The sequence below is a fragment of the Phalacrocorax aristotelis genome, chromosome 7 (genome assembly GCF_949628215.1).
Source record: "Phalacrocorax aristotelis chromosome 7, bGulAri2.1, whole genome shotgun sequence".
Classification (NCBI taxonomy): Eukaryota; Metazoa; Chordata; class Aves; order Suliformes; family Phalacrocoracidae; genus Phalacrocorax; species Phalacrocorax aristotelis.
The window spans coordinates 28,516,909-28,542,709 of record NC_134282.1 but is presented as its reverse complement, the minus strand read 5'-3'; the positions used below and the strand labels follow the sequence as shown (position 1 = coordinate 28,542,709).

Here is a 25,801-nt window from a genome sequence, read left to right as displayed (position 1 = left end):
GTGAGGAATCAAACTGGTCTCAGGTAAATTCACTCACAAGCCTTTTCTTATTTTTGTAGTAGATATGAATTATTCAATATTTGCAAAGCACTCTTGACATGTAAAAGCTATACACAAAAACTTCTCAGCACTAACAGCTTACATGCTTCATACTCAGTATTAAAGCAACTGAACAACTATCCATGAAGAACAAAAATTACTGGGGTAGGTGCAATGCTTTGGCCCCTATCAACATTACACTAGGTACCAGAGTGCGTGCACCTGATGGGAAGGCGACACTTGAAATCCTGCTAACAGATCTCTCTGGTGAGAAATAACAGTAGTACTAAGTTGTATTTAGTAAGCACCATAACACTTCTATGAGCAAAGAGGATTACTCCTTGATAGAGAAGCAAGCACAATGACTTGCTCAGGAGCCTCTATTAAGCCTGTATTACTGACACAGCATAAAGGGTTAGAGCAACATCTGAGAGGTGTGATCCTATTCTAAGGCCACTAGAGCTTTACATGATGGTAATACGATCAAGAGAGCACACACAACACAGTCACAAACCGAAGAACCACAGAGGACTCTCCAGAGGCCTGACATGACACATGCCATCTAACACCCTGCAGAGAGGTTCCAAAGCAGTGCTCAGCCCCTTGGTTCATCCCTACTAGATCACTTTTTGGCTACAGTTGATAAACCAACATTCAAGGATCTCCTCAGGCACAACAGGATGGTAAGGTTAGATTTTCTGTGTTTCAGCAGAAAAGCCGCAGCTGTACAGCTGCATTACTGATTTTGGTGTCCTCCAGGAGACCCGAGGGTAATGGAGGAAGGGGTTGGGGACAGAAAAGGACAAACATCCCAGGAATGAAGAAAATGTCCACACTGAGAGACCTTCATTCCTCAAGCCCACTATGCTGGAAAAAGTCCAGCCTCCCACCCACACCCAGACAGGACTTTCTCCTTCCTTCCCTTACAACACCTCTCATGCTGAGCCAGCGACTGCTCCAGAAGAAACAGCACAAACAATTAAAGGTTCACCAGAGTATTATGAAACCCACATACTTTATACAGAAAAATCTGTTCTTCACCCTGGCCTACACCCAACAGTTGCTAACGGCTTTGAACCCACTCCAACGACCGACTTCTTGGTCGAAGTTGTAAACAGGGAAAGAGGACAGAGGTCAAAATACATGTTGAGTATTTATAGGGGTGGCAGTAAGTACACACAGTGTTTCTGTCGCAGCCCACCTCGGTACTTCTGCCGCAGTTACCAGCTTGCCATTCAATCCAAAGTAGTATGTGTTTTCAGTGAAATATTTACTCCTTCTTCCACAAGAAGCAAGAGTGATTTGCTGTAATGTCACAAAAACAGCAGCCTACAAAAGACTAAAGCCCATGCACAGGACATATTTGCCAAGGAGGGATAAAAAAGGTCCTATAACCTGGCCAGGGCTTCCTGAAGTGCTAAACCCCTGAAAGCTTCAGCCTCTTCTGCGGATGCAGAGGTAACATTTGCCTCAGTTGCCTCATTTTGATACAGTTATGGCTGAGAAACTCACTGGAAGTTGTAAAAGCAGTAAGTCTGCTGCTGTCTTCCTCCAAACACAGGATCTCAGGTGAGAGCTTAGCTAAAATGGTCTATGCACAGCAAGGTTGGGGCACCTTCCCTGCCTACCCTGGCCACAGGGACCAGAGCTGAAGAGGAACCTGCACTGGTTATAAATCTGTTCATATCAGCAATCTCAGACTTTGTATTTTTCTGTATGAAAGCTTTATTTAAAGACTCTGCCATTTTGAGAAGTCCTACTGTTTGAAATCCACTCCACACGTCTCAGTAGCAGAAAGCCTGGAACAGGTACCAGACATGAACAACTCCAGTCTAATCAGCCACCATCTCATATTCACTGGAAAAAAAGTCATAGGAAAACAGGGAATACTCTAAAACCTTTCTTATCCTGCCTTTTCTTAGAGCAGAACCATATTTTCCATAATTGTGAAACTGCTCATCTATGAAGAGGTTTTCAAATAAATCATTACTCAGTTTTCTGATCCACTGGAGATAAGCCACTTACCAACTCTTTACAATAGGGGACAAAGGAGGAAGGTTAGTAATGCAACCAGAAAAAAAAAAAAAAAACCACCACCCACACATCTTTAAACACAAGTTCACATATCGCTGAGAAGCGGTAAAAGTCCCTGCCATATATTCCGTGCTAGAAGATATTTGCTAATTCCAGGCACAAGAGTCAAAATGAATGCCAGCCATAAATTTAACTATCAGGCAAGCAGGGGACAAAGACAAATCTGAATGACAGGACCATTCTAGATCAAAGAATCAGACTGGAGGCCCAAAACACAGGAAACAAAACTGGTATTAAAGCAAAAACAAACAAACAAAACCCCCCACTACATCAAAATAATGATTTATTTACTTTTCACAGATGAAATCTGATACAGAAACAGAGGTTCAAAGCCTTGTCTCTCTCTAGAAACAAAAACCCACATACATTTGGGGACACAACAAAAAGGATAGTAACAAAAACTTTTAAACCAATGACAACTTGAACCTCCATATTCTAGGGTATCCCAAGATGTCTATGGCTACACGCACAGCAGTTACTGTGAAAAGTGCCCACATTTGTGAGTTAGACTGGCTGAACCTCTCTCTCATGCCACTCATCCATTTGGTTTTTATTTCAAATATTTTCATATTTTCTCCCTCAAAATTATCTATCAAAATACTTTTCTTTAGTTTCTTCTATTGAACAGACTGCCTCTTGATAAAATCAGTATACCCAAACACATGGGCCTGATGTAATCTTTCTTTAGATCAACTTAAGTAAATGAAAAATTGGGTATTTTAAGAGAGACATGTGGCTTGATATGATTAAGCTATTGCAATACCTAAACCACCCCCAAAAACCAAAAATAAACAGCAGCTCCACTCATTTCACTGGGAGAAGACATGACATCATGCCCCGTTCAGGTAAGCAAGAATATGACAGATCTTGCCCCAGTGAACAGTATCATTAACTGCAACGGTACTCCCAGCTTCCTCATCTATTAGGAAAATGAGGGGTAAAAATCATTTGTTCAGCACAACGGAGAGACCTCAAATTGCTATTTTCAATAATAAAGGAACAAATTCCTACTCAGCTGATAGAAAAACACATCTCTTCTTCACCTCAAAAATAAAATGAAATTATTTATTACTGTAACAACAGAAGAATTGCCCAGATTGCCCAGTTTGATTAGCCCAGAAGGAAAAAAAAAAACACAATTGCCTAGAATACAAAAAATACCATTCGCTTCTTTATACTATCTCTAGTAATTCTTATGTCATTCCCTGTATATTCCTTATATATCTATTCTCCATTGCCATTCCCTTCCCCTTTAAAAGGGGAGCACAAGAAGATAACGTGCAAAATTGCAACTGAAAAATGTCTAGCACACCGACAAGCAAAAGGACAGGCCAGCTATCAGATTTATATGCAGTGATGGATAAATTAAGGTTTCACATTTCCTCTTCCCTTCTCTCAGCATCATTTTTTCAGCCCTTTCACATCACAAATGCAACATCCATCTGTCCTTCTGAAATAAATGGCGAAAGGGTAACACTGACCATTAAACACACACACACACAAACACACATGCCTCAAAAAAAGACATTTTCATCTAAATACTCACAAGGATTAAGATTTCCTATGTGATGCTCCATTTTCTTGTTTTAAAAAGATGGAAGGCAAAAAAAAAAAAGGAAGTGTTGCAAAATAAAAGGAAATTCCACCCACACAATCCTGCAGCCTGCTGCAAAGAAGCACAGAAGCGTGCTGACGTCACAGATTCATGAATGGATGTAAATTGGGCTGTTCCGAGATTCGGCGGCGCTGGCTGGGGAGGGGAGCAGGGGGGCAGCCAATCCATGCAGGCACCGCCGGGTGCCTTCTGCCAGCAAAAATCTGGGCACCCAACAGCCCGAGTCCACCGCTGAGCTGCCCCGACATGCAGGGCTCCCCTGCCAGCTGGGAGGGCTGCACGCCTCTGTACTATGTGTGCAAGCGGGGGGGGCAAAGGGCAACCAAAACACTTTTTTTCATAACTGAAGTGAAGCTGTTGGGTAAAATGGCATCACCGCTGCCATTCTGTGGAGAGGACCAGATGAGGACATCCTCTAAAGCCTTCAAGTCATCGCTCCAGCGAGTTTCTGCCCCTCAGTACAGCTTGGATAACAACTGCGTATCAAATAACAGCCATCTGTTATATGAATCAAATTTATTTAGTAATCAGAAAAGGAGTTTATCATCTCTCTGGCTTCTTTCAGGATTACAAATCCTGGATATTATTATTAAAATAACTAAATATAAGCATGTACTGGAAGGAAGCTGTCGGGAGAACAATAGGAGGCTTGTATTTGATTAGTGATGCAAAAGCACCAACAAAATAAAAATAGGAGGACTAACAAAATCACGCATTCAGCCCTCATCAAACATTCCCAACAGCGGAGAGACAAGCTCACAACATCAGAAACATTTAGAAACAGAAATTGGAAACACATAGTTTCACACTTGCAGCCACGTAACAAACGGTGGGCACAACACCCATGTATCACAGCCTACCAGCCATTTTAATTTTATTTTCAGTTCCATGCCAATGAATATACTTGATTCTGCCTACCAGATGCAAGAGTGCAGGGCATCATTTTGGATGCCCAAATAGATGGCAATGTCCTGGTGAATGCACGCAAGAACAGCTATGATTAACTGGGACCTGGACAGAGGAATAGCACAAGTTTTGCCTTATTTTTCTATCTTTGAAATACAAGGGAGGGAGCAGAGGGATAAGCATAACCAGGAATTAAGGTCAAGGTGTTGAGGAAAACCTAGGCTGTAAGCTAGGCAATTACACCATCTCAGGGTTTACCAGAATTCCTCAATCTGGTCTCTCAAACTCCTTCTAAACAATTTGTAGCCCCCCAAACTTTTAAGAGCCAGAATTTCCATATTTTTACCACCCCTTTCTAAGCAAGTAGGAAGCAATTATGCCAAAACAGAATGTCCCAAAACTTACTCTGGTGGAGCACATCTAAAAACAATGCCTGAGAGAATCTCACCTTTCCTTAAGGAAACTGGGTAACATCCCAAAATAAACCAGGAATGGATATAACAATAATGCAGACCTGGGTTTAGAAAACCAGGATTTTGTGCTACTTGGTGTCATGTGAGCCAGCACCACTAAGAGCAGCTTGTATGGAAGAAGAAGGGCAGGATGCAAAAGCCTTCCTGGAGACTAACACAGCCACACCTACACTTACTTATATAAGGGGATAGGTAGGTGTTTGCGTGTGTTAAGACACTAGTTTATTTTTTAATGCATCTTTGACATGGAGCAAGGAACAGGCAGCCAGGGCAGTACAGCCAGTTTTTCTCCAGTTCTGTGACGCCAAAAGACACCATTGGGCAGACATTGGACTCCTACATCTGCTTCTTGGCACATCTTCATCTCTTAGTTGTACCATAGTGTATTATTAGATACTATCACTCCACTAAAGAGTTGCAGGGATAGGAATGTATACGTATGCTCTGAATTCAACAGCAGCCACAATAAATTGAGCTTTGATTTTGGACTTCGGTTTCTGAATTTAATTTTATAAAGCTGGCCAGAGAAAATTAAAATAAATACATATTTCTTATTACCTACTTTCGAGATCAAAGAAGTGGAGGTTAACTTTTGCGGAAGAAATATCTAACTCTTTAAGAGCTAAAAGTCACAAAACACAAATCATGAGATTTCTATCCAGACAATGCAACCGCTACAGACTGAGCACTACTATACAACACAGAGAAGCAGAAGTGGACGTATAGCAAGACACACCTCTTCAAAGGGGTCACTTTGTGTCACCATTTCAAACCCCAGTTGTATCCGGTTACTTAGTTCAGAGGACCTGCTCTGACCCCCTGCCTCCCCTTCCCCTGCAGAGCCCAACACTGCCTTACAGCCTACCTCACCACCATGGTATGGAACAACAGCTTCTAGATTTCCCTGGCACTTTCAAAACAGAAGCAAAAATGGTAATTTACTCTCTTACCCTAAAGCAAAAAGGAATAAATTCAGGAACTAGAAGGGGGAGCACAGTACCACATGCAAGAAGTGGAAGAAAAGGAGAAATATTGCTATACAATTGGAAAAGTCAGAATAAAAATAGAAAGGAAAATAATTTTCAGAGGTTCCCAATGGTTAATTGCAGTGACATTTAAAAAAAAACACCCAGCAGGGAAAACGAGTGGGAACAAAACCCCAGGAAGACTCCAGTAGAGGAAAAGAGCTTGCACATACTCTAACATATGTGGTAAAGTTGTCCCAAACGTAATGGGGGACATTTAGAAGTCTAAGAGTGTTAAGAATAGAAAAAACAAACTAAAAAAAGTAATATATATTACCATACAAGGAAAAACTTAAGGTCTTCCTCTCCATGGTGACTTGGTTTGGCATACCAACACTCAATTCCATCTATGTCTCAACAGCTCAGGTAAAATTTTCAAATGCAACGGTCCTGAATGTAAAATGCAAAATAACTACCTTAACTCATTATGAAAAAGAAAAACCAGTCATTGGCCTCAAATTGGTGGCTGTTACAAGATTATGTTGGTAGCCAAACAACAGCACCAGAAAACAGGATGGATGCAACCAGTTACATACTTTAATAGCACACATTACATATTGATGCATCAGCGTTGAGTAACTAAGTTGGTCAATATTAGAGAAATTATTTTTCCCCGTCTCATTCAGCCAAAAACACCGGTAAAAGCAGGGAACTCTGTGAAGCATCAGATACCCAAACATGATTCTACAGATAAGTTTAGTTCAGTATTAATGCAAAAATAGGAGAAAAGAAATGTACAAAGTACAACAAGAGAAGAAGTTGTTAAAAAAAAAAAAACCCAAACCCTGAAGTTCATAAGGGAGCATTCAAGTACTAGTAGAAAGTTTACAGGTAGAAGGATTTCTGAAAGGATATATGGATAACTAAGTAACTAGACTGTTAGGAGACACAGAGGAAAAACTGGTGCTAATGTGTGCAAAAAGGAAAGCTAGAAGTATTTAAAAAATACCTGCTCACCATATTTGAAAAAGACAAGATAATTAAGTACTTTCAAGCCAATTAGTAACTAATAGGAATGTTACACAGCATCTGCTAGGCATAACATTTCAAGTTGGCACATCACATTAATTTGAGCCCAGTCCTAAAATAACCATTTAACAAGTCCTCCAATCTGTGACCTTCAATTTTAATAAACTGGAAAAACTACTAAAATTGCAGAAGACTGAGAATAACAATATTATGCCAATAGTCAAATATAGCATACATTTGCTATTTATATGCCTTAGTAACTCGATGCTGATCTTGGGCTAATACCCTAATACAACCTTTGATTGGAAAGGATGGTTCTGCTGCATCGGACCAAAGGCCCATTCATCCCCGTGCCCCGTCTCTGACAGTGGCCAGTCACAGACACACAGGGAAGCAGAACATCAAAGCAAATGCCTAACACTTCTTGTGGCATATTCCACTAATAAAAGCAGAAAATTAGAAAAGAGGTGAAAGTGATGCATAGGCTAATTTCATAATGATACATCAATAAGGCTGTTTATAAATCTACTCGGCACATACTTGGAGGTACAAGAGGGACTCCACTGTGAAAACTTTCTACCTGGATAAATAAATAGGGTGAAGTGAAACAGCAAATTATTCTCTAACAGGAGAAAGCCAAGATAAATATTTGCATAGATAAGATGGCTAGAGGGACTTTTTACTGTCAAGTTCTAAAACCTCTGAAATCTTTGATCCACTCTTCCAACCCTGTAGGCATACATTTCTCTTCCGAATGTTCTAATCTTCAGCGGAAGAGGGTGGGGTGTGACAGGAAAGAAGGGGGGCAAAAAAATCATACTTAAACCATCAGTTCTTCAGGCTTTTAACCAGAACATCCCCAGATCTGAGACTCTGAGAAGTCCTTCCTGCAAAGGCAGGTGAACAGGACTGCAATTTGACAGGACCACAGCCAAGAGCTAGGAGCCAAAGAAGTGTGACCCAAAGGAAAACATCACTCAAGGAGAAAAAGCCCAAAAGTGGGACATGTGCAATGCCATGAGAAGAGGTTAGCTGCAACTTGAGACAGGGACCCTAATTACAAGCCTTGTTTTGTAACAGAGTCTGGTTACAGTGGGACAGCCACAGTGATTGCAGACCCTGTTCCTGCCTCACTGTTCTGGGAGCTGCTGAGCCACCGCAGCCCAGAGCCTGTAGCTACAAGATGAGCCCCACACCGATTAAGGTGTTGCCTTTGGGGTAGGATGAAGCTAGGTGTTTTGGTGACCGAGTTGCAGCTACAAAGGCAATAGGGCTATCTCTGGAACAAGGCTCGCACCCTCTCAGATCAGAAACATCAGAGCTGCCTCTGCTCACAAAACATCATTAGCGAGCCACCGTGAGATGTTTAGGTCTGCTTAAAAATGAAAGCAGAGAGCTGAAGATGGCTACGAACTCATAGATAACCAATACCCTGAGAGAAGCTACCCATGTCTTCAAGTGTCTAGCCAAAAGCTATTCAAACTCACAGACACTTGTACCACCAGCATAGCCTTCAAATGAAAGTGCTACCAAGTTCTGTTACCAAAGTGAGGCTTCTTACATCAAAATCATCTTCCATACAGTTGCCAGTTGTTTTTTTGACTGACTGTGCTCTGCAAGATATGATGAGTAGGAGTACATAAGGCTACATCACTTCCTTTAACCTTGTATCGGCTTTAGCAACACTCCAGGAATTGGAGGGGAAAAAAAAAAGATACTAAAGGCACTAAGAGACAATGACAAGACAAAATTCATTACGTCTTCCCTTGTTTAAGCCTGAGGTTGGTATGGATAGTATTTTAAGGAGTTTCTGGGTGGTTTTCATGATCAAAGAGCAGAGTCTAGTTGGAGGCCTGTAACTAGTGGTGTTCCCCAGGGGTCTGTGCTGGGTCCAGTCCTGTCCAATATATTATTCACCAATGACCCAGCCGAAGGGATAGAGTGTACCCCCAGCAAGTTCACTGACGATACCAAGCTGGGAGGAGTGGCTGATACACCAGAAGACTGTGCTGCCATCCAGGGAGACCTGGACAGGCTGGAGAGCTGGGCTGAGGGGAACCTGATGAAATTCAACAAAAGCAAGTGCGAGGTCCTGCCCCTGGGGAGGAAAAACCCCATGCACCGGTACAGGCTGGAGGCTGAACTACTGGAAAGCAGCTCTGTTGAGAAGGACCTGGGAGTGCTGATGGACACGTTGACCATAAGCCAGTAATATGCCCTTGTGTCCAAGAAGGCCAACAGTACCTTGGGCTGCATTAAAAGGAGTGTTGCCAGCAGGCCAAGGGAGGTTATCCTCCCCCTCTACTCCACCCTAGTGAGACCACACCTGGAGTACTGTGTCCAGTTTTGGGCTCCCCAGTTTAAGAGGACAGGGAACTGCTTGAGCATGTCCAGCAGAGAGCTACCAAGATGATCAGGGGACTGGAGCATCTCCCTTATGAGAAAAGGCTGAGAGGCTTGGGTTTGTTCAGCCTGGAGAAGACAAGACTGAGAGGGGGATTTAATCAATGCCTACAAATGTTTGAAGGGCAGGTGTCAAAAGGATGGGACCACACTCTTTTCAGTGGTTGCCCAATGACAGGACAAGGGGCAATGGGCACAAGTTGGAACATAGGAAGTTCCACCTCAATATGAGAAAAAACTTCTTTCCTGTGAGGATGACAGAGCAGTGGAACAGGCTGCCCAGGGAGGTTGTGGAGTCTTCTTCCCTGGAGACATTCAAAACACTCCTGGATGTGGTCCTGTGTCCCCTGCTCTAGGGGCACCTGCTCAAGCAGGGGGGTTGGACAAGATGATCTCCAAAAGTCCTTTCCAAACCCTACCAGTCAGTGACTCCCAGCAAGCCTACTCTTTCCAGTGAGCTCTGCCTTTCAGGCTCCCCCCCACAATAAAAGTCTGTGTAGTTTTAGGAGAACACATGCCACTACAATGTTAGGAAGCTAAGTTCCCCACTGATGAGGCTGGGGAAGTTCAGAAGGCTACCCTTGCAGATTTTTATCTTCCAGAAGGAAGGTGGCCCAGTTCCTCAGCCATAAAGAGAAGCTCTGGAACTCCATCAGGAAAGAAAACACTGCTATATAAGATACATTAGAGCCCATTTTCTTGCTGTTAAAAGGGCAGTTAATGCCAGAAGTGAACAACAGTATTCCTAGATTTACAGTCTTTGTGGCCTGCTGGCAGGAAGCACTGAGGAGGCACGTGAAGCAGAACATGCACATAGACATGTGGTTGAAATCAGACAATAGGTTGTAAAATTTTCAAGGAAGGGATGAACAAACAGGAAGTCAGCCCAAATACAGATAGTCAGGAGTAGGGTAACACAACTAAAGAGATGCAAATATGTTTATTTGCCGGTTTTTTTCCCTCTAGAAATCATTTGCAGAAACCCTTAGCAGAAGCCCTAGGAGAAAAGCAGATTTGTTCAGGGAAACTGTCACAAAATAACGTTCCTCCTAAAGAGCATGCCAAAATGAAGTCTTCCATAACAATAATTAACTGTAATAGAATAGCCAGCGGTGAGAATTGCTGCAAAAGTAGTAAAAATAAGTGTGTATAATTAGCAGTTGTAAGGGACACTTAAAGCCAACTGAGCTACAGTCACCTTTCCTCTCCCAGGTTAGGAGCCTGCAAAAGAAATGAGACCTGACAATGAAGCTTCTGTATTAGTGACATGTGGAAAGAAAAGTCCATAGTTTCTGTTATTCCCACAAAAAGGCATGCATAAATGGGAAGCTATTGGGGGAGGAATTAATGAAGCTGGAGTAGTTATTAAAAAATGCAGCACAATTCCCCAAGGTCAAGTTTTGTTCAGACAACAAGAAAATCACCTGCACAAATACAGAAACAACTGCTGAGTAGCTGTTCTGTAGATAAGGATTCAGGATAGAAAGGATCACAGACTGAGCACAAATTATAAATATCAAGTTGTCACAAAGAAGGGAACTTCTATCCATTGACAGGAGCACAAATTCCTGATCTACTCAGTTTTGATAAAGCCTTTGGTAAAGTCCATTTTTGGGTCAGACTTGTCAAGAAAGAGAAACCACAACAGAACTAAAAGAAAAGACAGACAGTTAATAAGGTGAGCTATGAGGGATGAGTGAGCTAACTCACGGAGGCTGCTCAATCTGAACACAGTAAAAAGGGAAGATAAGACTGAGATATGATATGTTTCTATTAAATATAGAAACAGTTTCTGCAAAGAAAGAGGAAACCTGTCCTCCGTATCTGTTGTGAGTAGAAAAAGTAATGGACTAAAACTGCAACAAGAAAACTTTACTGAGGCCATTAGAAGAACTTTTCTAAGTGGTAAACATAGTGACACACCAGTCTAAGGAATTCATGTTGTCTCCTCTACTAGGAGCTAAAGGGGGGGAAAAGAAACCATTTCAAGAATTGTCCAGCAATAGTGATGACGGTTTGATGCAAAGGGTCCGGACGATCTTTTGGAACCTTTCAGGCCTCTTCTCCTATGAAGATACTGAAGTACTGAAAGCTTTGCAGCACAATCAGAAGATAAAAGATTCATCTGATCTTTTGCAGTAAAAGATCGTGCTGAATTAAATCTTTCCATCCTTGCTACTGTTATACAACCTCTCTGAGGAATGTTATTCAGATTTCTACCAAAAAAATCTACAAAAACCACTGAAAGCCCATTAATTCAGCAAAATTCAAGCATTTATAAGTTAGAGACTGCCAGAACACAGCACTATCTTTAGTACTAACAGTTTTCTCTGTAGTACGGTGATAAAGTTCCTTGAAGAATAGAGGATCAACCCTATGTAAATATTCTCAAGCCAAATGAAACCTGCTCAGCATCTTCCTCTCAGACTAGCATCAGTCAGGAAACTAATAGTAGCTTTTCTTCAGAGCTTACTGCTTTTTTTTCCTCTCCCAAGAGACTACTTCTGTACCCCCACTGCTAAATGCAGACCATACAAGAGTCCTCATGATTTGTCTGAGGTATCACAACACAGAATTATTCACTTTGTGAAGAGTTATGACAACACTTTAAACAGTTACAATCATGATTAACAGATTTTTGATCCAGAATATTCTGATTGAGAGCATTAATCTTGTCATCAGTGGTGACTTTGACCATTGTTTCCAAGCACGATGTTGCACAATGCAGTACGATGTAGAAGGCACCCCAAAGCAGGACACGCTCAGGAGATGCTGTATGGCATACCACATACTTGCTTTCTGAAATAATTCATAGAGCTGTCCTTAAGGGACAAACAAAAATTAAAGTGTCTTCACCACAAGGGCACATAAAAGTTATCCAATGTCCTAATACTCCAAGTCAATTGAACATTCAGCTTTGTATTGCACAAGATTTGCCCATCCAGGGAAAATAAGCACCATGTAAGTAAATTCAAGTCATGGCTAACAGGAAAAGAATGAGAGTCATGCTTAAAAACATGTCAGCTGAAGCATTAACCTGAGACCTTCCAGGACAACTCTTTCACAAGAGTGTTTTATAACTGACGGTCCTCCATAAGCAGAGTAGAAAAAGTGACTGCGCTTCCCTTCAAGCAGAGAGGTGTGAGCCTGCTCAAACTCCAATTTCCCCCTTATTAGTAAGGAAAGGTTTACAGAAAGTGCTTGTATGCTTTTCACAAAAGGTATAATATACTGGGGGAAGCAACCATGAGAGGCTATGAGAGGATTAGAAGCTTGCCTGGTTCACATGCTTTCGCATTACATGCCATCTACTAAACGTCACAGTCGCCCTTTCTATCCTTAAGGCACTACTATGCATATAGCATTCCAATATAGACTGCCTCGTCTATTAACTGGAAAAAATAATATAAATAAGCAGCAATATTGATGAAGCAACCGATGAATTGTTGTTGATGAAGCAAGGACAGCGTACTTCATGCAACTAATTGCTTTCATTGAGATGAAACCAGGTTCAAATCAAGGCAGAATTTAATTCTTCAGTAAATACTTCACCTTAATTATAACTCGTAACGACAGACAGCTACAATCTAAATATATGGATGCTCTGCCTCTACGGCACCCACCACTCCTCACAGAACGGGTAAAAATTGACAGCTTTTATATTAAGAAATTAATCCCAAAATGTAGCTCCATCTCACATCTTCCTGCAATTCCACTCAGAGGTGGCTCAGACACCTCCTAAATCCTATGTATCCTGTAGCTTTCTCTGCATGAAGTATCTCCTTATGACAAAGACCATACAAACAAAGAAAATTTATAGAACAAAACCATTTTCAGAGTGAGTGAAGCAACCAAACGTCTTCTTGCATTATGCATATATACATTCACTAACTGAAGAAAACTTTAGATAATTTTGTAGTTATAGAGACAAGAATAAGTGATTTTTCAACTAACATCTATAAAGAAAACAAGAATTTTTAAAAAATATTCCTCTGAGCTTAATTCCCAAAAGATTACATAATTTTTATACAATTTGCTCCTTTTCAGTTCTTCACATAGATATATGTATGTTTGGTAACATACAAGTTTTACCATTTAATTTTTTATATATAAAATAGGTAAACTAAAAAACTGCATATATGAAACAGATCCAACAGATGATATATTCCTAGAAATAGCAATATCTGAAACACATTAAGTATCATGCTAACGTTGAAGGCAATATACATTACAAAAAATACCGCAAGCTCACAGAGATGCATTAGAAGATTAGAGAACACGGGACAGAAGAAGAAACCTCTTGCCATTTATGTCACATTTCAAAAGTGACAGCAGACCATAAAGACTCACTCTGAGGACAGAGGGGAAGAATAGTACACTTGAAGACCAAAAGCCACCGTAAAGCTCCTAACCCTGTGTCCTAAGTGGTGTGTCTATCGTGTCCAAAGGTGTTCTTACATGGCTGGCCACTCCTCAGAAAACAATAACAGCATCAGCCTGACTCCTTGTCAGAGCTCTTTGCCAAATACGCAGAGACCTTTGCCTTGTGCAGAGCTCCCTGAAGACAAAACCCAAGATTTCTTAGAATATGAACTAGAACACTTTCAGTAAGGGAAACTCAGAGAGACCAGGTCAGTCATACTAGAAATAGGAAGGGCTTACATACAACCATACCTACCTGCTGTGCCTTGTTTCCATGCTTCCATTTAGCCCTCAATGTCCAAATTGCAGAAAACTCTGCACAGTGCTGTCTGGTCCCTAGAGAAGTTTTTTATCACCTCCAAGGACTGTCTGCTTCTCAGTGTTACCTTAGTCTCCCTGCATGAGCTGGAGGCTCCTGGCTGCCTACTGCATCTCTCACTCCTTCCTCCTCCCCTGCCCTGCTCAGCCTCCCAAAGCTTCTCTCCCTGAGCTGAACCTGGCTGTTTCCAGACAGCAGTCACCTCCTCCATGATGCAGGCTCTGTCTTCTCAAAGACAGGCAGCACAACTGTGAACAAAACAAAACAAATGTGTACAAAACAAACAAATGTTGTCTACTGCAGAAGTGCCAAGTTACTTTTTAATGAATCCCCCTCCACTATAACAAAATGGGCTGTGAGCTTGCTAAAGGAAGTCCCTGATCATTCCTGATCCTTGCCCAAGGGAAGCATCAGAGGCAGGACACTAGATGCACAAGTTCTCCACTACCCATGGCAACAGACATCAGACACAGAATCAGCAACAAGTGAGCCAGCTAATCCAAGTACCTATACAAAGCAGTTACCTCCAAAGTTTGACACTACTTTAGATATTTGACATTATTTTAGAAATTATGAACAGCTGCCTGAAAACAAACAAATAGCTAAAAACATATAGTTCTTACATTATTGAACCTATAACCTGCTCAGATTTCAAAATAAACCATGACTCTCTACATTTTCTGGAACTTTTCTGGTGCCTCTGCTCCAGCTACAACAGCCTGGATTCCTGTGAGGACATCTGCGTTCCCCAGCCAATCACCAGAGTAAGTACAATGGAAAAGTACTTATAACAATAGAAAAATAATATATCAAAGTTACCCACTCACAAAAATCAATAAACCTGAATTAATAGATTCAAATGCTTTCAGAGTTCAAGTTACATTTGAAAAATCTAAACATTGTAAGATTAACTTCAGCTCAGTCTATGCAAACACCCCTCTGGCACTTGTCCCTTCCTGTTCACTCACATCTGGACTGGATCCCGTTAGGTGCCTGCAACTGAGCTACTGCAAGCAAACATGTTCAGCAGTGAAATAGCTATGGACACAATATGAAACAAGAAGGTAAACTTACCTCATTCCTACCATTGAAAGGAAAGCATACCTAAAATGTAATAACAACTGCAGGAGTGAGTGCGTTGTTATTTCACGTCTTCTCAAGTTTCTGACTAGTTACTATAGTTTAAACACCAACCACTGCTGATACCTGATCATTTTTCCAGATGCACTGAAAGCCCATGTCCTCTTGGCTTGCTGCACATGTGCCTCCTCTTCAAGTCAGATAAATCAAGCTGTTGTCTGAAGTTGCACCATGAGTAATGTTTAGGACAGTCCAGCACTGAATTCTTCTCTCTGGATAGAAGAACAAAAAACTCAGTCTCCTACTGAAAAAAAAAAACCTTATGTAAATAAATGCTCCCGTGATCCATCCAGAACAACCCATTAGCACATCCTCACATTACATGGCACGTTTATATGCAGCAGAAAACATAAAAAAATAAGTATGCACTTTCAAAAAGAAGCTGGGAGTAGAAAGAGACCTCAATACATTTAGTACATCCTTTCTTACCACAGGCATACACTCTATAATCCTTTTACAGTACAATTTTAACCTAAATTAAGCAAGCAGCTCCAGTAAAAGAGCTCATAGCTTTCCATATTACAAAATTACATCATTCTGGATTGGATTAGGTTCTAAAATAACGTACTCAAAGATAATCTATTAATGACTTTTTAGACTTATTTTTATATCTAAACTCCAAGTTATTTGTTTTCCTAATTTTAAGCAAGTTTTAGAAGCATAAGTTATTACAGTCCTCCTACATATACACAACTCATAATACCATTATGCATCTTGCTATCAGATACATGCAAGCAAAGAAACAACAAACACTGAAACTTCCAGTCCTGAGACTACTGCACCTTCTTCCCATCCCACAAAAATCTAACAGGCTGCAAGACTTAGCCGGTTCTTCATAAAATTAATCAACCCCTTGAAATTACAGAACTGACTGATATTAGCCTTTAATGCAAAGGTTAAACTAAGTGGTCTTGAAAAGATATTAGCTCTACGTGCAAACACTGTTTTCCTTGTAGCCTTAACCATCACAGACACAACAAGGCTACAACAACACTGAAGAAGGGATTCAGTAATACCGGCACATCTGTCTTGCCGGAATTAAGAGACTTTAGACAACAAACGCTAGCTGGCCTTGGAAAAACATAGGCACCATCTGCCTCATGTTATGCACCATACATGATTCAGCTGGTCTTGAGACCACTCCCGAAGTCCAGCATACTCCTAATTTTTTGCAGAAGTAAGAGTAAGCATCACGTATTCCCCTTCCATGTCAAAACCGCATACTTTGATTTAATCCAAGATTAACTTCCAGGATTATTTTAAAAATTATGTAGGAAACATAATAATGCGATCTATAACAACAATCCCTAGTGAGAAAGATGGTGCCGTCAGCACTCTTGTATATGAGGTAGCAATGACTATTAGCAGGAGCGGTTTGTTTCACAGGGGTCCCCCCACAGAGCAATTCACCCCACACTGTTCACAACCTTTTCTGCTAGCTGGACGTTAATATTCTCACGCATCTAGTTACTGGCAGTCACATATTCTGAAACAGTCACTTTCAATGGCAACATCAGAAGAACAATCTTAAAAGGACAGCTGGGAATTGGCCATTACAATTACACATACAATTTAAAAGAATAACAGTTACACTGTTAGGGTAACTGTTCCTAGTTACAGGAAACAAACGTGACAATCTTGTATTTGAGTAAAACTGTTCACAGTTATAGAAGCTGAATAATTTCTATTGAATATGCCTTAAAAACTACTGACCAAGGAGTAGCAAAAACAAGACCTGCAAAACAAATCCCTAGCACTGATAGCTCAGCTCAGCACACATTTGCTTGCCTTTCACCAACAACACTGTAAGTCTTGTCACCACTGCCATTTCATTTTAGCACTGTATTAGTTCTCTGCTTATCTTTGATTTGCCACAAAAACACAGAAGGTAATTCCACAGTCCCAGTAGGAGAAAGCTTGTGAAGTAAAGGTTAGGCTACATTCAGAGGCTGTATTTGGCCAATAGAATGGAGGATGATGATATAGCAATGTTCTTGCACAAGAAAGCACGGATTTGCAACCGCTGTTGCCCTGTATTAACCATTTATTTACAGAATAATTTCCAGGTCAATCACCTTCCTGGAGGCAATACGTCAATATTGGCAATGACAGACACAACTAGAGTACATCCCTTCATCCATTTACACCCCTCCACCATCAGCAGCAGAAGGTAATTCTACCAGCACACCAAAGCCTCTTGCTGTGCTTTCACATTGTGTTATTTAAGCAAGTGGCAATGCTCCTCATGGAGGACTTCTCCCATCTTACTCAACAGTTTGCAGAGAAAAATAAAATCCCCAAATCAGGTAAGTCAGCCAAGCTCTGCTATACACTGCTTCAAGTTGAAATAACAGGTCACGAATACCAGCATTATTCTAGTAGGAGCTGGTGCCCAAGTAGTTTTACAAACGTGCTCAATCAGCAGCTCAGTGGCACCGGTACAGCTGCCACATGGACACGTCCTAAGAGCGAGATGGGGACACGACATGAGCAAGAGCGAGAGCAAGAGATGGCATCCAACTTCTGCAAAGTGCAAATACTTGACCACTCCAAAGCAGATGAACATGTATATACCTGTTTACAGACCATGTCAAACAGCTAGCAAAAAACCTTCTAGAAACTGGAAGCACACCACATAGGTATATAGTTTAATTCCTAATTAGCACACCATTGAGAACAATGTTTGTTAAGCAGTTAATAACTCCTTCTGACAGAGGTAAGGAAGGACACTTTAAGATAAAAACCAAAGTAAATATACATACATTTTAACAGGTTTATTAAACAAACTTTAGAGTATATACTTTTTTATATATTAAAAATGTAAATATTTGCCTTTTTTTACAGTAAAATTTCATGGTGGTTCTACTAAATCAATGAAAAAAGCTTAAAAAGCTAGTAATTACAATTTTTACCACTGTTTTAAGACAGGAATGGTGCGCGTAAACACACCAAGGTCTATTTTCTTCCTTAAAAAACAAACATTGTAACTAGATACCACAGATGAAAGGATAACACAGACTTGAGAGAATCAAAACCCCATAAAACCAGAGGAAGATTGTATTTGACTACATTATAGTTTTGAACACAATTCACATATATAGAAAACAGCACATAAAATTGGAGAACTGTTCATAAAAAAACATAGGATCATAGAATACCAGGTTGGAAGGGACCTCAAGGATCGTCTGGTCCAACCGTTCTTGGCACAAGCATGGTCTAAACAAGACGGCCCAGCACCGTGTCCAGCTGAGTCTTAAAAGTGTCCAATGTTGGGGAGTCCACCACTTCCCTGGGGACATTATTCCAATGGCCAGTTGTTCTCATTGTGAAAAGTTTTCCTCTTGTGTTGAATCAGAATCTCCCCAGGAGTAACTTGTGCCCATTAACCCTTGTCTTTTCCACGTGACTCCTTGTAAAAAGGGAGTCTCCATCTTCTTTGTAGCCACACTTTAAATACTGGAACATAGTGATAAGCCGCCTTTTCATGAGACACTAGGTTCCTGAAGTTGGCAGGTTGCCATTGGAAAAAATTACTGAATTTCACATGAAAATATACATCCTTCTAAGGACAGATTTTAAAACATCATTTGGTAACTGCTAGCAAAGGTAGGAACTGTCAGTACCCTAGACAAGAAGGGGCTTCTGGGACCAAAGGACTTTTACCACCAGATCAGCTTAGCTCTTTCTGTACTTCCATTTACCGCCACCTTTTACAGTATCCTACTGGCTTTTAACACTTGCTGTCCAGATTCAGCCCAAAAGATTTTATGCATCTATAAGCCAATCTAGAAGACAGCATGGTGTATCACAGATTTAAGCTCTTAAAAATGGATAAATGCACTTACCCACTTGGTAAGAACTGTTAATGTGAACAGAACACATACAAAAACCGAACATACATAACAGAGCAGTCATACAAACTGGAAACAGGGTTACAAAACAGACCTGCTGACTGGATTTTTTTCCTCTTTGACATGATCATCATAGACCCATGGAACTTTTTCAATCTAGTATTTCTCATCCTAACAAAATATCAGCACAATTCTGAATATTCTGATACAAACGCTAACTCCTGCAGAAGGATTTTGTTTAAAGAACTGAACAAACAAAACAGTATTTGCTTCAAAATTCACCTTGCTGTGAAAGCCAAGCTGTACTGAAATCAATGGGACTGTTAGCATTGTTTTCTGGAGCTAAAATTTCACTTCCGGTGTCCAACTTAAGATATGTTAAAGATGCTGCTATCCACCATAACACCACTTTGCACTCTCACGATCACACCTACAGTTCAAAATAAAATGTTTTGTGCAAAAAAAAAAAAAATACTTACAGGTTGCATAAACAGCATGAAACTAGCAGTTGGGGCTGATTTCTTCCGAGTAAACTTTGTCCCCAGTTTGGTTGCTCTGCCTGGATTAATACTGTTCCTGTATGATACTCAGGCCTTGAAGCCTTGGGAAGTTCCCGTTCTAACTCAGCAAGGTGGGAGGGTCTGTTATTTTAACTTGGCTGATAACAGCTTATCAGCAAGTTTTCAAAGGTTAAACTCAAACACATTTGCATGGCAAAAGTGCAAAGAAAGCACAAGGAAAATGCTGAATTAGTGTTCCTCCAGCAAGGGCCAGAACCATTTCATACACCACAACCTGCAGTGCAGTCCAGCAAAGAAAGTTGAACCAAAACTCCTGTGCAAAGAAATTGTAACTGAAAATGTCTTTGGAAGCCAGTGAGAAAGCAATAAAAGTGCGTTCTTTCAAAGAAGGAGCTTGCTTTGCCTGCTACATTCCCACTGTCTGCCACACAGGGTGGAAAAGCTAACCCAAAATCTTTAAGTCTAGTCCTTAAATACAAGGCAATTTTATTACTCTTGCCAAATTTATCACTGACACCACAGCTCCATGACAACTCACTGGAAAACAAAAATAAAATCTTCAGTTTAGGGCCTGCTATGATTTGTTATTTCTATCCCAAGCAAACTGCTGAACCGTAAAGGGCTAATGCAACTTTAAACCAGAAAAAAAAAAAAAAGAGTTACAGACTCATTACTAATTCATCCTGGCTGAAGCTGCATACCAGCAGCTGCTGCCTCTCTCAATTAACAGCAAATATTGAACAGTATTGTCATTTAACGGTGTTTACTGCCTGCTGCCCTGTCCACTGTGACATTTTCAAAGCATTCTGGCACAATTTAAAGTATCAACATTAATAAACAGAACTTAGTTAAACCCCCTATGTATCAGCAGAGTTCATAGCAGAAGCACTTTACTCACTCCATACATCAATTAGGTATTTGGCAACAGCCAAAGCCCAAAGATACAAGGTGCCACCAAAACAGTACTTGTAATTCAGAGGCCCACAGGGTGCTTGGCTTCTGCAGAGGTCTGAGCACAAGTGCGAAAAGTGATGGCAGAAACTCCAGCAGAGCAGCTCTTTTCATAAATTAATGCCAAAAAGATGAAACAAAAGCAGAGAAAAAGAAGAGCTCACATTCAGCCTCTGTTGATAAAGATTTTAAAACAAAGAAAAAAAAACATAAATTCAAGATGCAGCCGTTCTGTGGGGAGATCAGACCAATGCTGCGATTCCTGATCTCCCCATCTCTGCACAGGGAGTCAATGTCTTCCTACCCTCTAGTGTGCCCACAGCCATGCTGCCTTTTAGACAGATTGGTTTTAAAGCAAATGATTATACAAACAATGCAATCGGAGCAAGCAACTGGAAACGATGCACTTCTCCCACGATGCCTCCACAGGTACTTCAGTGGCCTACTTACTCTGTGATGTCAAGTTTGCTGGAAGCCACTTATGTACAAAGGACCGTACCTATTTTGTACTTCATTTACATGATGTGTTCCCAGCAAATCAGCAGGCAGTAGCATCTCAGAGGCTCTCCTACGAGCTTACTGCCAACTGGGCCAGGGCCAATGTGTAGATACCAGCGACCTAGAGAAGAGAGGGGATGCTGAGCCAGCTAAATTAGACTGCAAGGTGCACACTGGCAGTTTAGATACTACATTAAAAGATCAAGCAGCTTCTGTACGGAATGCATTACAGTAAAAGCTAGAATAATGCCATTTAAGTTGATACTGGAATTGGAAGAATACACTTATTTCTGAGGTACTGGACCTTTGTACTAGGCCTTCCGCAGAGGCAACTGCATTACAGGCACTGGAGCTCTGAGGAACAATGCTCAGAGGGACATATGCAAGGGAATGGCTTTGCAAACTGGGCAGGTAAAAGTAGTCTCGGGATCTGACCAGGACCTTCTGAGCCTCTGTGAGCACACTCTTCTTGGTTTAGCTCGTTTAGCTGCAAATCCCCTCATTTTCTCAGGTCACCTCTATCTGTACATGCAACCCTAATACCCAGTCTGGTTTGTTAGGACTCATTCCCTCTAGGCTCCTCCACCACCTTTGCACAGATAGAGTCTGAGGTCTTCAGATATATTAGGTGATATGACTAATACGTGCCATCTGTTCATTGTTACCTTCTCTCTCCTCTCCTGAAGAGGAGTCATCAGTGAAGTACTCGTTCTACTTGATCTATTTTAGGAGCGTGGGCTTTTAGCATCCATGCAGCACTGTTTTAAGCTAAAAAAGTTAAACCAAAGAAGTAAACCATGCTCTTGCAGGGAAGACTGAACACTTGCAACATCCCTTAGGCCCTGTAAAAGTCTCCGACTAGTCTCAGAAACAACCCTCTCTTCTGCAAAAGTTATCTTTGATCCCAGCATGCCCAAAAATTAGAACCACTGCCCAGGTTTCACTCCAGGCTTCAGGCCACAGAAGAGCCTGAAGATAAGATCCAGGCCTCTGAAGATACCCGACTGCTTCCCCACTCCTTCCCCATCATTTCCTTGAGTTATTCGCATACCACTCTAAACAGTAAGCTCAGGTTAAATAAATTTCTGAGGGGACAAAAGTTGCTAACTAGTGTTTCTTCCTGCCTAAAATGCAAGATGATCCTAAAAAAGAAATTAATGCATTCCACAACCCCTGTGAGAGCTCTGCCTCCGTATTTCTTCCCTTTCTTTCTCTTTACCTCCCCCAGACTGTCACCTGATCACCATTAACTGCTTCTTTCCCCTCAACTTTCTGAGGACCCTATTTTCTTTCCCTTTTTATAGCTTTCTCATCTCAAACTCAGTTCTTTTTCCTGCTTCTATGTCCACTTGCTGAAATTCATACAACTACCTCTCTCCTCTGCCATCTCCACCAGCATATCTAGTCTTCCTCCCTGTCTCCAACCCTAAAGAGAAATGTGGCTTCACTAAAATCTAATGCAAAGGTTCAGTTAGTCCCAGATTTCACCCCAGCAGCATAATCTTATTTTATTAGATTTATGTCACTTATCCCAAGCCAACTATCTCCAAATACTGAACGGACAAGCAACAAATAAGAGCAGGAAAGCCCTTTGCTTAGCTTTCCTCACTCCAAGTATGAGAGCCTCATATAGCTGAACACACTGGCAAGCTAGGAAATAGCAAATGACAAATGCTATGGAGCCTACTGAAATCTGTCCAGCCTCTGGAAAACCTCCACACAAGTGTAGGTCACCAATAGGTGTAGGTTTTCTCTTTTAAAAGTATCAACAGATTTAAAAACACATACACTAGTATTCTCATATTTTGCATGCTCCTCAAGGTTGGGAGTATACTTTAGAAAGTGACCATGAGTTTCAGAAGCAGTTCCAACAAGTAATTTTCTTCTCTCCTGAGGCAATGAAAAAAAATTAAGAATAAACAGAAACACACAGCACAGCCTCAATTAACCTGCAAGGACACAACTAAATGTTGCAAGCACACCCACATCAGAAGCCTCTTTTTCACTGCAGTTAGCTGCTAGCAACAAACTTGCAAATCCAAGACAACACCTTGGGCCCTTCCACATACACCTTAGCTAGAAAGGTATCACACTGATAAAGCAGGACCTCAATTTAATTCACTGCTGGCTGCTCTGAATTTTAAGCTTCCTGAAAGCTGATGTCACATGGCATTTCTCCTCGCAGAACAGTGACCTTTGTAGAGGCCAAACGCAATAATGAAAAGATACAGATGACAACCAAAATGCTGGTGTGCCATGCTACTTAAATGACAGAAAACACTGGATATTTACATTGACATATTATGATATGATTCTACTGTAATTGCAACCTCCTGTGACACAATCATGCTATTTTTTCTTAGAGAAACTCTTACTCTGAATAGAAGATAGATGCTACTAATAAACAAAACTGTTGTCTGGTATCTTGTCAAACACTGGTTGATGACCTCGCCCTCATACAAAGCTGCTCCAAGGGAGAATGCTCCAAAGAAGCAGTTCATGGACAAGCTCACGAAACACCTCCAGGAGACTCAGCCTTACTCATACTTTGTGACATTCAACTACAGAGAAGATCCTCCTTTGCTAGCATCCAGGTGACCACGGTTACTCTCCATAACAGGACACTCTGTCTCAGAAGAAAGCACAGATACATAAGTAGTTTGAGCCATAGCTACACAAAACCTTCTGCAGTGTTTCTTCAGCAACCTGTAAAGCTAGCAGCCACCACCAGAGCTACAATTCTACTTATTTTCTCACTGAAGGGCCAAGGAAGCCTCCCTACATCTCCAGCTGACAACAGCAGCAGTAGCTTCATTCTTCCAGGACAGAACCGGCTATAAATATTGGCTGAAAACATTTATTCCCACTGGGGACTGGTAACTGTCTTTAACTGTTGGCAGTAGTTGGGGGCCAGGGGAGTCTCTCTGGTGCCAAACAGCAGACAAGACAAAACAAACAAAAAAATTATTGCCCTTTGCAATCTTGCAACCTACATAGCCTTGAAAAGGCCACTGTGTGTTTATGCTGAAAGTGAAAAAACATTCTAGAACAGCTATACTCAACTACTAAATCCACTTAAAAGCAAAATGACTGAAAAGGTCCTCTGGCCTTTCTATTGCAGACTCAAGGGTGAGGAAATTCTTTACAGAAGCTGATCAATATAAAGCATTTTTTTTAAAAAAAACGACACTATTAAAAGCTGTATTGTGGGACATTTTTTCTACTCCTACCAGGTATTTGTGTAAGCTGGGTAGCAAACCTGAAGGTCAACGCTACATGCTGAGATGGAATTGTTGACTATCCCCAGGAAGACCAAGAAAACAGTAAAAGGAGCATCCAGGAAGAAGGCCAAAAGACAACTCAGTACACCTTGCAAAGACTATACCAAAGTTTCTGCAGGAAGAAATTTCTGGCTGGGATATAAATCCAAAATAATCCTTGACAAACTGTCCTGTTCATCTGCTGAAGATATAGGAAGATGACAAGCTGAATTTATAACCTGGTAAACTTTAAGGCCGAAGAGATGGAGAGCAATAGCAGTGGCCTTTGATATCAAGGTCTTTGCTCCTGCAGCTTCAGTACATATTCTCTTGCTCCAGGCAATCACTTGATCTCACATGATTCCCAGAAATACCAAACTCTACTTGAGATAGAATGAAGCTCAGGAAACATTTTCTCTCAAGAAAAAAGATCTTGAAAACATGAAGCAATCAGAATGATGCGGCTTTTTTCTCCTGCCAGGTGCCCAAGGTAACAAAAGTAATCAAGATAAAGGCACAAAATAAGACTTTGACTATAGATGGTTAGTGCCTAATACAGGTATGATTTTTCTAGGTTGGCTTTTGTGAATATAATCATCTGCGATGACATGAAGGACAATTTTCTTTAGAACATTAGAAGAGCTTGCTGAGAAGAAAAGAACAGTTAATGCTCACTCCTGCCTCCCTTTTGGGTTTGCCTTGTGTCCTCTTTTGTATAAGAAACAGGTTGATTGAACTTCTTCCTTCCCACATGCTTCGTTGGGAGGCATTACAGAATTAGCCTCATTGCTCTGAATAGTTCAAGAACAAATGTGTAGTACAGATAATGAATCTCAACTACATGGGAGGAGATGTATTTTAGTCTGAGACCACAGAAACTAACCTTGATGCTGAAAAATGTAGACCAGGGAGAGTGAGAGGGGACAGTATCTTTACCCAAGTGTGGGAGCAGTTTCTCATGCTCCAGACAGATCATCAGTTCCAAATGAGAAAACACAGGCAGTGGAAGTCTGGTTCCCTAGGCCCTGTAATACCTCCTGCAAGCCTGAAGACACCAGTGCATCTTTTTGTTCTGATAACAGCATGACACAAACCCCTGAAATGGGCTAAGGGTAGGACAGAACAAGCAACTGAGTTTCTCAGGACTATTACATTCAAAACCCATTTATCAAAGAGAATTGTTGAATGATGTAATGAGGCATGGTGGTTTCTAATAATGGCAGTTGGGTTCCTCATCCCTCTTTGCATGGATCCAGAGACACCAAAACCTCCAGAGGTAAGAGGCAAGAGTTAGCTGTGAAGGTATCGCTACTGA

The 25,801-nt window shown here is 41.1% G+C and overlaps 1 protein-coding gene across 3 annotated transcripts in view; it reads right to left on the bottom strand.

Annotated features, from left to right (window-relative positions):
• Window positions 1-25,801, bottom strand: part of MAP3K13 (mitogen-activated protein kinase kinase kinase 13) — an 82,718-nt gene that overhangs the window by 39,039 nt on the left and 17,878 nt on the right. For 2 of the 3 annotated variants that reach the window (XM_075099515.1, XM_075099517.1), the window contains exon 3: window positions 15,472-15,617. The gene's annotated coding sequence lies outside the window, so the exon portion shown is untranslated. Of the gene's footprint in view, window positions 1-3,679; window positions 3,770-15,471; window positions 15,618-25,801 lie in introns of those variants that run through there. The other variant, XM_075099516.1, reaches the window with a different exon arrangement.